Raw genomic sequence first — 14247 nt, 5'->3', positions numbered from 1 at the left:
CTCATGTGAACCTGCCCGGGTTTTTAGATCTTCAGGGGAGGCCCTTCTCTTGGTTCCACCACCCTAACAGGTATACTTGGTGGGGATGCAGGACAAGGCCTTCTCAGTGGCAGCTTCCAGATTCCCTCCCTGAGAAGCTAGACTGGCTCCCTCCCTCTGAAGAAGTGTGCATGCACACGAAAGCTCATACCAAGAACTAACTTAGTTGGTCTTTAAGGTGCTACTGGAAGGAATTTTTTTATTTTGACTATGGCAGACCAACACGGCTACCTATCTACTACTGGCTCCCTCCCTGTTGTCCTTTTGTTGTCAGATGAAGACCTTCTCATTCCAACAAGCTTTTGGGAACTCACTGCTTTTAATGACCGGCCTGTTGCCGTGCTGTTTTTATTGTAATTATTTTTATGTTCTAAATAGATTATATATATATGTATATAGTTTTAACTCTATTAATGTGTAATTGTTTTTGAATGGAACCCCCCCCCACTATTTTTGTATCTGTAAGCTGCCTGAGTCCCATCAGGGAAAAATGTGGGGTATAAATAAATATATAATAATAACATAATAACCTATTAGTTATGAAATTAATTATAAAATGACCATTTATACAACTGCAGATAAACATATTGGGACCCTAATAGCCTACATTTTACATAATGGGTGCGGGGGGAGGCTGGATGGAATCCTGTGTTTCTAGAGATTCTTTCTGTGAAGTTGTCTGATAAAAGACTTTAATTGAGATCATTTCAATATGCAAATATAGCCTGGGCCGTCACACAGTTCTAATGCTACGGCTGAAAGTACATATCCCAGCCTAACAGCTGTGCTTCTTCCATGCTTCCAGCTTCCTGCACAGGCAGCTTATCGCAAGCAATTATCTTACCCAAATAAAAATGGAAATGGAAAAGTTAAATAAATAACATAACATTTTGATGGAATCACTGTAATGTACTTCTTGGTTAACAGTACCCCTGACTTTTGGACGGATAGGTTTGTTAATGCACTTGTCCTTTCCTTCTGCATCAATCTCACTAAATCTTCACACACATTGCAATGATGGATGCCCAGCTGTCCCCTTCCTATCTTACAAATAAGCCCTTCAGAAAGCCAGAAGATCAGAAAAGGGATCTGAATCCTCCTCACTCGGCTTCCATCTGCTCCCACCTTTAAAATGCTTGGGAAATGTTTGAACCAGAACCAGTGTTAACGAAAACTAGATGGCACGCTTTGACTACAAGGACGAGCCATTTTACATGCTGTTGTCTTAGTTTACTGTTGCTTAAAAGAGAGGTGGGGAAGTCGTGGCTCCACAAGTGGTGTTGGGCTTCAGCTCCCATCAGCCCCAGCTGTAGTCCAAAAACATCTGGACTGGAGGGTAAGGAAGTAAGACAGGATCATTTTCCATTCTGCCCTGTATTTGAAGAAGAGAAGAAGAAGAGTTTGGATTTGATATCCCGCTTTATCACTACCCAAAGAAGTCTCAAAGCGGCTAACATTCTCCTTTCCCTTCCTCCCCCACAATAAACACTCTGTGGGGTGAGTGGGGCTGAGAGACTTCAGAGAAGTGTGACTAGCCCAAGGTCACCCAGCAGCTGCATGTGGAGGAGCGGAGACATGAACCCGGTTCCCCACATTACGAGACTACCGCTCTTAACCACTACACCACACTGGCTCTCGTGTCCATCATGCTCCAGTTCATCTTCCACCAAATTATGTAACTTACGTTATTTATGTAATTATGCTATTACATAAATGGTCATCACAATATCCCACCCCATTCAATTCCATGCAAAGGAAATAAAATGCAATGGAGGGGACAACACAATCAATTATGTATTGTTAGCAGACTGAAATCAGCAACAACTGAAGGTATTCATTGGATTGATTCCTCTCCCAGACATGGGACAAATAAGTGAACATTGGCAATCTGTTTCTCTCCAGCATGGATGTTCTCCCTGGTAAAAAACAAACTTGAACTGCTGCAGCCAATCAGAAGCTGCACTTTGGTTTCCGAATGTTTTGGAAGTCGAATGGACGTCCGGAATGGATTGTGTTCAACTTCCAAAGTATGATTGTATGACGCTCTCTCTCCCACCCCCCAGCTGCCTATCCTGAAAATATACAACTTATTGAGTTAGCAACAGCAAAGGACCCCAGCAGTAGCAAAACTTTTGTAATATTCGCAATGCCCCTACTCTGTATGCTTACAGTGACTAAGTTTCATGTTCATCCATTTATTCAAAACCATCCAAAACAGAGGTTTAGTGTCAATCACATTTACAAACACAACTGTCTCGAATAATTAAAACAAACAAACAAAAAAAACCCCCTCTCTCTGAGTTAATTTCCCACTACACCCAGCCAGTAGGATTTATGCAAACTAACAGAAATCCTTTGCAGTGTAAGGTTTACACTTTCCAATATTTTGCCACACCATTTTTAGCAGTGGATAGGGTGAAAAAATGGAAACCAAGGGTCTTCAGTTTTGGACACCACTTTGTTGTGAACCTTGCACCAAATAGCTAACCATTATCTATTACAAGAAGATAAGAAAAGCCCTGCTAGATCAGGACAGTTCCTGGCTGAGAAAAAGCCCAGGTCTGAAGTAAGCGCAAGGACAAGCCATGCCCAGCACCCGAGTAACCTGTTTGCTGATGTGGAACCTGCCCAATATTAGCCCAAACCAAAAGGCTTCCCACCCCTGTTTTAACAAATGAAAAAGTGGGATGTCTGGCAAATGAAGGAAGTGTGATAGTTGCCAGCTATGAGCAGGGCAAAGGTTTCACTCCTGGCTGAAGAGTTCCCTGAAAATCAAGAGGGTGTCTCTGTTTGCAGTCTACAATGAGGGTTGTGAAATTCAGGGGCATTTGGGCTCACTCTCTTGGCAGTGCCGCTCCAAGTTTCTTGCTACATATTGGTTACTGAATATGAGAGGTATTTCTGATGCACTCTTGTGCCATATTGCACACCCTTCTTTTGAGAGACGCATTCCCAAGAATGCCGTCTTGTGTGAGAGGAGCCTGTGGGGTCACATCACGCTCTGCGAGATCAGAGGCTGCCTTTTCTCCTCCCAGTTCAATGGAGCATCTTGAGCTGCGCGTCAACTTTGGCATGCAATCTACCCCATTAACAACTCCAGTAAAGGATCAAAGAGTCAAGTCAAAACTCCGAGGTGGCAGGTGGAGTGAGCACAATGATGGGAACGCAAAGGCACTCACCTGAGATATGGGAGCAATGGGGCAAAAGAAAGGAGAGCAATGAACAGATTTAAACGCAGAAAGGGAACACAGAAGGGAGCCCCCTTCCCTGCAAAAATAATTAATGAATGGAAGGGAAAGTAGAGGTGAAAGGATAAAAGATGGGAAATAAAAGAAAGAAGGTGGATAATATAACTGGAAAATGTATTTATGTGTGTGTATCTGGGGAGCTCAGATATAAGAATATGCATTTTTAAAAAGAACTTGGAGACAGAAGGAAAAGCCACAGGGAAGAACATGTAATACAGGAGAGAGAAAATCCTTTGTGACTATATAATGGCTAGCATGAAGGGTTATTATTATTTTTTAAAAAATTCCGACCCTACCAACTCAGCTGTGACCATACCTAGGTGGAAGGTTTGAGACACTGTTGGGCAACATCCATGCTGCTTTTGTGTTCCTCTGAAGAGCTTCTTGTGTCCCTGACAACTTGTTCTAATTGCTTAAGTTCAAACACTTCTGATGTTCGATGTGGTTGTGAGCACTTTCGAAAAGGTGGCGGTGGCAAGGCCTTCTCTTTGTGATATCCATTGTCCTTCTGTTGTCAGAAAATGCTAAGGGATGTCTTTTGTATTGTGTGAGGAGAGATTGTCACAGTTTGACTGGAGCAATTTCTAAGCAGAAACAGCATCAGGACGCAGGGATGGAGGGGAAAGGATGATAATTGCAGAGTGGTTTCATTGGCTGTAACCTTTTGCATTGAAGAGAGTGGAAAGCCTGAGCGCGTTAAACCAACACTGTGTCTAATTTGGTACCCTGTCTCTGAATATTTCACCACAGAGATGAGCAACCTGTGGCCCTCTAGATCTTGTTGGACTCAAACTCCCATCAGCCCCAGACAGCATGGCCAATGAGCAGTCTGGCTCCCAGCCCAAACATGCAGACAGAGGTTCTTACTGCAGGAAAGAGATCATTATTTGAGCAAGTAATGGTATAGGTTCCACAGCAGACACGGTGCTCAGCAATCACAATTTAGGACAGGGGTCATCAAACCTTTTCTGCAGGAGGCCGGTCCACTGCCCCTCAGACCTTTTGGGGGGCCGGACTATATTTTGAACCCCCCCAGCTCTCCCCTCCCTTCTCCATAGCACCGAACGAGCGCGGTGGCTGCTTACCTGTGTCTTGCGAGCGGCACGGGCTGGCGGTGGTGGCGGGACAATGAGTGGCCTGAAAGGGCTGGCTCCGGAGAGGGGCTGCTTAAAATGGTGCTCAGCCAACCACAGCTTAACAAAGCCCAGCCCCCTTCCTCCTCTAGGCAGGGCAGGGAGAAGCCAGGAGGAGGGAGGGAGGGGGCACCGCCGCGGTGTGTGTGAGGGAGAGGAGGGGAATGGTGCAGCCCAAATGATCAGAATCCCCATGCCGATCCACGTGGTGATTCTTGGACCATCCGTGGGCCGGATCCAGAAGGCAATTGGGCTGGATCCAGCCCCAGGTCCTTAGTTTGCCGACCCATGATTTAGGAGTTCAGGACCACGGCATGAAGTGAACTAACTGGATGGAAGCAACAAAGATGTCCCAATAAGTTCCTCCACTCCTTCTGCCAAGCTTTTAAAGATGAGGCAGAGTGCAATCACTTGCCAGACTCTCTCGCCTTGCAGGAATGTTGAGACTGCAAGACTGTACTTTGTGGCTGAGTAGGTCCATTCTCTAGGTGACAAAGATGCCACCTCCTGATCAGCCTTCTCCTCTCAACTAATTAAATCCCTTTCTGCTCTGTAGGAAGGTTGGACCGGAGGGCCAGCATCTCTTCCCTCCTCCCAAAGTGGTTGAAGTGGAATGGGGGGAATTCCCCCTCTTCCAAACCAGGTTTCCACAGTTCAGCACCCCTTCCATTTCCTCCTGCTCCTGCTCTTCCTCCTCTGTCAGTGCCTGCCCATCCAAGACTGATCTCAACTGTTTTGTGTAGCTCATGACAATAAAAAGAGCCTCCTAGATCTGTTTATTGGACCATCTAATCCAGCATCCTGTTTTCAGAGTGGCAAACAAGATGCCTATGGGATGCCTATACAGCGGTACCTCAGGTTACATATGCTTCAGGTTACAGACTCCGCTAACCCAGAAATAGCACCTCAGGTTAAGAACTTTGCTTCAGGATGAGAACAGAAACCGTGCTCCAGCAGCATGGCGGCAGCAGGAGACCCCATTAGCTAAAGTGGTACCTCAGGTTAAGAACAGTTTCAAGTTAAGAACCGACCTCCAGAAGTTCTTAACCAGAGGTACCACTGGTCAGTTCTTCACCCAAGGATCACAGGGCAGTTTACAATATAAAAACACAGAAATACATACCATAGTAACAAACGAAACAATAGCTCCACAGTTTAAAAGAAGTGTTTTTGCCTGGAGCCTAAAGATATGAAACAAAAATGCCAGATGAGTCTCCCAGGGCAGAGTATTCCACAAACAGGGACCCATGGCAGAAGAGGCCCTTTCTCGGGTTCACACCCTCCATGATTGGCACACAAAGAAGGGCCTCAGATGATTGCTGCATCCTGGTTGCTTCATATGGGGAGAGGCACCCATCAAACCCCAGTGCCCAGGAATCCAGAGGATTTCTCGTAACAACAGTATTTCTGAGGGAGGAAGCCCTGCAGTAGAAGCAGGTTGAGGATCTCTGGAGGAATACAACTATTGCTAAACACATAGCATGAGAAGTCCCAGTTTCCAGACAAAATATACAGGGATCATAGTGCCCCTGCTGTAAACAGGTTCCGTTTGAATTGTGTGCCTCCATCACGTTCTCCATTCATACTCTCCTTCTGCATGGAGAACAGCAGGAAACATGGCAGTCCCAGCCCATGTTTTGTGTTTTCCTGCCTATATGCCGAGCACGGTGAGGGGAGGGTTTTGTACTGGAACAACAGCAAGGGGGAGGAAATTATGCTTCCCCCACCTTCCGCTTTCTCTGTGCACCAGCCACTTTCCCTCAAGGGTTTGGAGGCTGAGGGGAAGGGCCTCAGGTAACTCAGTGATAGAGTACAGTGGTACTTTGGGTTAAGAACTTAATTCGTTCTGGAGGTCCATTCTTAACCTGAAACTGTTCGTAACAGGTACTATTTCTGGGTTAGGGGAGTCTGTAACCTGAAGCATCTGTAACCCGAGGTACCACTGTATCTGTTTTGTCTGCAAAACATCCCAAGTTCAGTCCCCGGCCAACCATGTTTAAAGGGCCAGATTCCCTAGTTGTGCTCTAGCTACTGTCTGCAGCTTTCCCATCCCTACTGCCTCCCCCCAGAAATGACTCATCTTCTTTAAAATGGGAGACAGGCACCACTTATGCCAAGCAGAGGAACACCCCTTCAGGCTACGTGGGCAGCAATGGAACAGGTGGGAGAGCTGGATGTCTTCTCACAGAAGAGTTCCTGTTTGTCCTTGTTCTTACCTGTTTGAACAGCTTCAGGAAACCTTTATTCTCCCAAAGGGATGTTGTAGGCACCGTTTTTTCTATCTAGCTGTCTTTCATGCTCCAATTATTTCTTAAGCATGGTGATCACAAAAGAAGTTTCGTCCACAATGGCAAAATGATTCTTAACTGAATGGACTATTGTAGGCTGCAAGGGTCAAGCAATGTCAAAAGATGGCTTCTTCGCCGATCCCTCCCTCTTCCAGTGCAAGACATGTGCAGAACCTCATCCTTCCCCTCAGCTAGCTTTTATCTTCGCCAATAAACCTTATAAATATATACAGACAAATGAAATGTTGGGTCTGTACCTGGCAGTTATGCAGTAGACTAGGCACTGGAGGCAAGGTCAAATATCTGGATTGCTAAATGGCTGGGAATGAAGACACGTTTGCAAATGCTAGTTTCAGGTATAATAATAATAATAATAATAATAATAATAATAATAATAATAATATCCTACCCATCTGGCTGGGCTTCCCCAGCCACTCTGACCGGCTTACAGCACACATAAAATGTACAGTATCATGACTGTAGAACAATTATCAATAGCCACCAGCTTTTCACAATGCCATATCATTGTTTAAAAGCTCTGAATGCTCACAAGGAGTGGAAAAAGTGATTGCGTGGCAAGTTTCCTCCCCCAAACAAAATGAAGACACGGACACAATGATATAAGGTTAATGGGCATAAAAAGGCCACAACTTTATTGATTACGGAAATTGAAGGTATTGGCCTTAGGCATTGGCTTCTATCGACTACCCGGCAGGGTGACCGGGAAGGGTTGAACACAAACCGCGGGAGTCCTGTTGAAGTACGCCAACTAGGATCCCACGGGTGTTACCGCTTGGGGGCGTGCCGGAGGCCCTACCTCTCCAGGCTTCGGACAAGGCCACGCCCCCCTGGAGTCCTCTACCGGACTACCCCTTCACATTGGGGGAAGGTGATGGCGCTTCCTTCCCCCCCTGCATTTGCCTAACAATTGCCCCATGCCAATGCCTAACCGCCAATACCGAGAAAGTTGTGACGATTGCTACGAGGTAGGCGAAAAAACCAAAAGGCAGAAAATTGCGCCAACTTGGAAAAATTCCTACCAGGCCCCTTGCGGTGACCAACCGGAGTCCATAGCAAGGCCAAGTCTAGCTAACCTAAGGGTGGGTGGGATGGGCAAACCGCTCAGCAGCTGGGCGAGGGGGGAAAGAGGGCGGTCCCCAGGCGTGCCTGGCCCTAAATAGCCTGGGCCATGCCTCCCCCGCCCGCCAATTGGTGGGCTGGGTTGCAGGCACGCCCGGGGATTCCCCCAAGTCTCGCGGGGGCAAGGGAAGCCCCTGCGAATGTGGGAGGGTCCTGCCCGCAACACCCTCTCCTCGGCAGGCTCGGAAAGGGCTTTGGAAATAAAGGTGAGTCGAGCAGAGCCATCCAGGTTAGCTGCTTCCTAAAAACAGTCATGGCCAATCAGAGTTCCCTGCATGATGGCATCACGGGCAGCAAAGGAAGCCAATTCAGTGTGAAGATAATACCTATTCTGGAAAGCAAAACGGCAACAATAGATGTTGTTTCCACTTTGTTCTGCATAATGTGTTTAGGACAGAGGTGGGGATAACTATTGTAAAACGAGAAGAGATAAGGTTTTACAGATATCAATATATGGGGAGGAGAACAGAGAGGAGATGCATAAGTAAATATACAATTGAGCCTGCTCTCACCTACTCATAAACCCCAAAGATACAAACAACAAGCTTTTCGTTCCACCTGTTGGCATATGTTGTAAAAAGGTACAACAAAGAGAACATCCATGGGGCTCCCTGACAGACTGCAGGAGTTGGCAGATGTTTTGCTAATTAAAAAGATTCAGTTAATGAAACGGCACCAACGGCAGACAAAGATGCAGAACTAGCACACACGTGCACACATGCTGTTAACCAGGCAGCACCTGCTTGCTAATTGTTTTAAAGCTGCTGTCAAAGTAAAGTCGAAAACAGAGGAGAGAGTGCAGGTTCTTCTTTCCTGAACAAGTGGAAGTCCCCGGGTATGGTCTGAAGGCATGTGAGGCCAGCACCTTTCTGAAGCTAAGCAGGTCTGGGGCTGGTCAGCACCTGGATGGGGGACTGCCTAGGGACCACACCTACACTGCCTTCAGGGCTAGACCAGGCACCAAATTGGTGCTGCTCCCCTCTTGCTTGCCTTGCTGCTGACCTGGGCCCACTGGAGCCTCATATGGACTGCCGTCGCCTTTGCAAGTCTTCTGCAAGAGGCTCATGAGAACATAAAAGTCCTGGTGGATTTGGCCAATGAACCATCTAGTCCAGGATCCGGTTCTCACAGTGTCCAACCAGATGCCTGTGGGAAACCCACAAGCAGGAACAGAGTGCAGTACAGTCATACCTCATGCTGCATCTGCTTCCGGTTACGTGTTTTCGTGTTGCGTCCCACGGCAGCCCGGAAGTACCGGAATGGGTTACTTCCGGGTTTCGCCACTCGCGCATGCGCAGAAGCGCTAAATTGCGCTGCGTGCATGCGCAGACACAGTGCTTCGGCTTGAGAGGAGGGGTCCATTCTCAGAGCAATGCATTCTGGGTAGGGTGGTCAGAACTTTGCTTTGCCTCAGTGGCCAATTTCTCATAGCACAGCAGGGTGGAGAAGGAGAGTTGCCACCGCTGTGGTGGCAAAAAGGAAGAGAAAAAGAACCTGAGGAGACCCAAGGGACAGGCAGGAGGGAGAAGAATGAGGTGGTGGCAGTGCGTCCCCTTCTTCAGTCAATTCAGCCTCTTGCACTGGCCCTGTTGGATGGAAAAAAGGCTGGATAAAAACATAAGAAAAACAACAACTCAATAAGACTTCCAAACAACTCGTGGGAACCATATTTTACTTCAGGGAGTCTTCAGCTTTTTAATGTGGTCTATATTCTGGCATTTTAAGAACTTCTTTTACTCCCTGTAACAATTTGCATCTGATTTTGTGTTTTCACCGACCATGGCCACGTCTATACTTAGGAGTGAAGAATGATCTAGTTATAATGAGGCAAGCTCGCAGATCACAGAAGTGAGTGCTTGCATGGAGCTTGACCATCCAGCATCTGCCAGAGGATTTCTGCAGGCAATGCCCTTTCAGGGCTGAGTGATCATGCCACTCAGCAGCCAGAGGATTTGTATCGGGGCAGTGAGGCCAAAGGACCGGGATCACATCCACCCCATACATGACTTCCTCCAAAGAATCTGAGGGTTCCTCCACCAGCCCACATGATCCACCCCCCTTCTGATCTATCTGTCCATTCCCCAGTCTACTGGCCTCCTTCCCAGCCTCAGACACTTCTTGGGGTCCCATTTGCACTTCCCCCTCCCTCCAGGACCCTGCTTGGGGTCTCCCGTCACCTGATGTCATCATTTTGTCTGTGAGGGGTATGAGAGGTAAGAGAGATAAGAGAGTCCTGTTCTAATAATAGTTTACCTGCATTTTCCCCATTCCACCCAACAGCAGCCCCAAGGAGGTAGGAGACATTGTGGGGGTGAAGGGCTAAACCTCCTCAATCCCTGGCACTGATCACATTTCGAGCACTTTCAGTCACTGTTGAAGTAAAAACAAGAAACACTGTGAGATCAAATCACAGATCTCTCGTGCAATGTGAGGTTTGTTCCTAACATGTCACAGGCTTGTTTCCTCTGCTGTCTGCCACAAAGCAGAATATGTTCCCTCATAATTTGCCCTCAAGTTAAATATATATAAAAAATATACAACTATTTGGTAACTAGCTTGCTCCAATGCATGTTTATCCTCTCTTGACAAGCTCTGATTACAAGGGAGGCCTTAAACCCCCTTATTATGTCTTTTCTCAGTCAGGCCCGTGAAACGTTAAAAAACCCTGCTATTGAATAAGCGTCTCACAAACGAGACATTAATCATGCCATTGTATAAACCAAGCACAGGGGAGGAAGAAATGAAAGTAAAATGCTGAAAACACAACCTTTACACTCTCGCGCACAACCATTTCTGATCACCGAAAGTGACGTTTAACTTCTCCGGCTGTCACTCCTCATTTTTGACAGGGGCTGTAAAACTCTTGCAGTGCGTTTAGAATTAAGGGTTGTTAACACCGAACTCTGCGTGTGCAGGGAGCTTCCCAATCTTCTCTCTAGAACAGGAATCCCCAAATTCTGTTCTGTTTGAGAGGGAGCAACTCCCCTAAGTCAGCACATACGGGGTGTTTTCAGAAGATTTGCTTATTTTATTTATTGCGCCCCTTTTTGCCTAGAGAACTCAAGGTGGTATACATGGTTCTCCTCTGAATTTAATTCCCACAACAACTCTCACTAACTGAGAGGCAGTGGCTGGACCACCATCACCCAGTGAGCTTCATGGCTGAGTAGGCGTTCGGATCCTGGTCTCCCTCAATGTTGGGCCCCCTCAGTGCTGAAGGAAGCTGAGCGTGGAGTCGGGCACAGCCCGGTTCAGTGACTGACTCCTCCTGAGTGCAAGAGATGAAGCTGTGCTGTGCTGGGGTCCATGCTCTGCCTCCTCTTGATGACACACGCATCATGCATTGCACGCATGACATCACACACACACACACTGCACGCCAGGCCCCCTCAATCTTAGGCACAAGACAGCACCTCTCTGCTACTAGAACAGGTCATTCAGTGTTGGAAGATTCAGGACAACCAAAAGGGGCACCTTGCACATGGTTAAACAATGGAACTCACTACTGCAAGATGGAAGGATGGACATCCTCTTGGGTGTCTTAAAAGGGGGATTAGGCAAATTCATGATTAGATTATCAATGGCTGCAGGTAGTTCACGATGGCTGTGGACTACCTCCAGTATCAGATGCCATTATGCCTCTGAATACCAGTTGCATGGGAAGATGGATTTGAAGAGTGCTGTTGTTTCTGATAGGCAACTGCTGGGTCACTGTGAGGACAGATGCTAGATTAGATGGGCCTTTGGCCTGATCCAGCTGGGCTCTTCTTATGTTTGCCATATGTTACATTTTTACAGGCAAAAATCGGAAGTTTTTACTTACATGGATGCAGTGCACACATCACAGCTGTTGGAATGTCACCAGCCCCAATCATTTTTACACAAGGAAACACCAGAGCAGTTACTAGCCACAATCACTTCTGCGGTCTAAGACAGCAAAAATAAATACAGTGGTACCTCAGTTTAAGAACAGTCCGGTTTAAGAACGATTCGGTTTACAAAAGCCACAAAACCGGAAATAGTGTCCCGATTTGAGAACTTTACCTCGGTCTAAGAATGGAATCCGAACGGTGGAAGGGCACCGGCGGTGGGAGGCCTCATTAGGGAAAGCGCACCTCGGTTTTGGTTTAAAAATGGACTTCTGGAACGGATTAAGTTTGTAAACCGAGGTACCACTGTAACTTTACCTAATGTGCTGCCAAAGCCAAGTCCTTTAGCAATGCATGGATATGCCTGGAGGCATAGCTAAGCAAAACTAACCAAGCTACCGTGGCAGAAGAACCATGCTTATGTGGAAGAGAGATCTTTCAGCTCAGCCCTTCACAGCATGTGATCTACAAATGCGGCTGCAATACAAATATTGGTGTCTACCAGGTGCTGGAACTGGAATAAGGAACCTGGGGCTCTCCAGGTGGTGTTGGACCCCCATCTGCTCCAGCTAGGGGATTGAAAAATCTGTCACTTCCAGTCTCCCCAGTTTCTCATTTTTCCAGGCTGAATTTCTGGCACCATGTTACAGCATCAGTTGGCATGGGTTTTTTAAAAACATGTTATTTAAGAAAGTTCTCATGAAAAGGTGTGAACATTTTAGCATATATACAGATTTTTTTTGCATGCAATGTTGTATGAGAACTGGGGCCCCTGAGTTCTGAGTGGCTCCAAGACATGAAACTATTTCCTCTATGTGCAAGTCACTATGCTGCTCTTTCCTTGGGCCATACTGTAGATGTATTGTGGGGGGCAAGTGTGTAGACGGTTCTGGTATGCAGAGAAAAGGTGAATTTGACAGCCCAAGATGGACCTATGATTGAGAACCCGCAAAACTGACTTAGTCTGATCTGTCCATCCTGGTGCACTGCCAAGCCATCTGCCTAGGGGAACCCAGGCTTGGTATTCCAGAATCTCAATTCCACCTGTATTTCAGCTACAAAGGTACAATTAAAGTGGGAAACACAATATGCTTTGTAGTGTAATCCTGAACATTGTCTTTTGAACTATGCAATCAATTGTTTAATTAGCAACGTCAAATTCCTTTCAGCTGGACCAAAAACTAAGCCTCAGCGCTGAAACCCCTGAAAAATATCAAATGTTAACGTGAGTTTCTCTTGTGCTGTTTCTGTGTTCTTTGAAGGAGCAGGCGCCTTTGTTCTAGAAAATAAAGCCATACACTCCATATACAACAACTGAAGTCTTGTATGCCCTACCTTTCAATGAGTAAACCTTGGAGAACAAAGCACAAACCCTTCGTCTTTCATCTGTCATGGGTTCTCAGAGAGAGACCAATGGCTGTCTTCTGTTGTTTTTTTTCTTGAAAAATATTATTAAAGGCAGGCTTTCTGAAGGGTTGTTTCGAGCACATTCCAAGCAACATTTTAGGACATCAGAATATATATATATTTATATATATATTTAAAAATTAGCAACTTTTAAATCTTTTAAAAATCCAGTGCATACTTTTCTTTTGGTGAAGCTAGGCCAGAGATGATAACTGTTGTGTAAAGAGGAAGTGTCTGTTAGTAGGATGCAGGGATGGGGAGAAATTCGGTTCACTTCACATTTTAATGTGAACCTACCTTATTTGCATCTCCTGAAACAATCAGCGACCACAAACACAGCTATCCTTCAAAATTCGTATGTCTCCCAAACTGACAGTGCAGTTCCCCAAACAAAAAGTATACATGTATGGGCACAATAATGCATATATTTTTGGTGTGTGTGTGTGTGTGTGTGTGGAAACCGCTACAGTATATTAAGCTAAACTGCGTTATAAAGGGGAGAAATGTGCCATGAAATGCTAATTAATTTTTAGGAAGTCTTCTAAACAAATGCAAACTGATGCAGAAATGTGCCAATTGGATTTAAGATTGGGGGGGGGGACACACACCATGAGGCACTAGGAGAAACCGAAATGGACAGATTTTTATAAATTTACTTATTTTAACAGCAGATTTATAAACTGCTCCACAGCCAAAAGCTACTGAAAGGTATACAAAAAGATAATTGGGCCTAAGTTGTTTAGGACTTTGTACACTAGCTCAAGAACCTTGAATCTGACCTGGCAGCAGAAGAAATGCCAGTACAGGCCTTTTAGCTCCAGCGTCATCTCTTGGCGGTTGTCTGTCCCCACCACCAGGCTGGCTGCTGCACTCTGCACTAGCAGAAGCTTCTGGAACAGACGCGCAGCAGGTTGCAATATTCTCTGGACTTTCCCTGCCACTGTTTGCGTTTCTCAGCCTCCAGACGTTTTTTTCCTTTTTCTTTTGAGGGACGAGGAAGAGAACTTTTCTGATTTCAGATGAGAGATACTTCCCTTATCTCTCCCATTTAGCTTATTAGCTTTGGCCTTTGTTTATTCTAAAAACACAGCTCGCTCTTGTGTTGTTTGCAGATGTACAAAGA

General features: G+C 46.1%; 1 long non-coding RNA gene across 1 annotated transcript; it reads right to left on the bottom strand.

Annotated features, from left to right (window-relative positions):
* Positions 1-1098: 1098 nt before the first annotated feature.
* LOC308582743 lies at positions 1099-10337 on the bottom strand. The gene is made up of 3 exons (XR_014005830.1): positions 10102-10337; positions 9343-9434; positions 1099-1411 (listed from the first exon to the last, which is right to left on the bottom strand). It is a non-coding gene; the product is annotated as an uncharacterized lncRNA (long non-coding RNA).
* Positions 10338-14247: the final 3910 nt, after the last annotated feature.

The sequence above is a fragment of the Podarcis bocagei genome (assembly GCF_964188305.1).
Source record: "Podarcis bocagei genome assembly, chromosome: 3".
Classification (NCBI taxonomy): Eukaryota; Metazoa; Chordata; class Lepidosauria; order Squamata; family Lacertidae; genus Podarcis; species Podarcis bocagei.
Note: the sequence above shows the minus strand (reverse complement) of the source record. Positions and strands in the feature narration are given on the sequence as shown.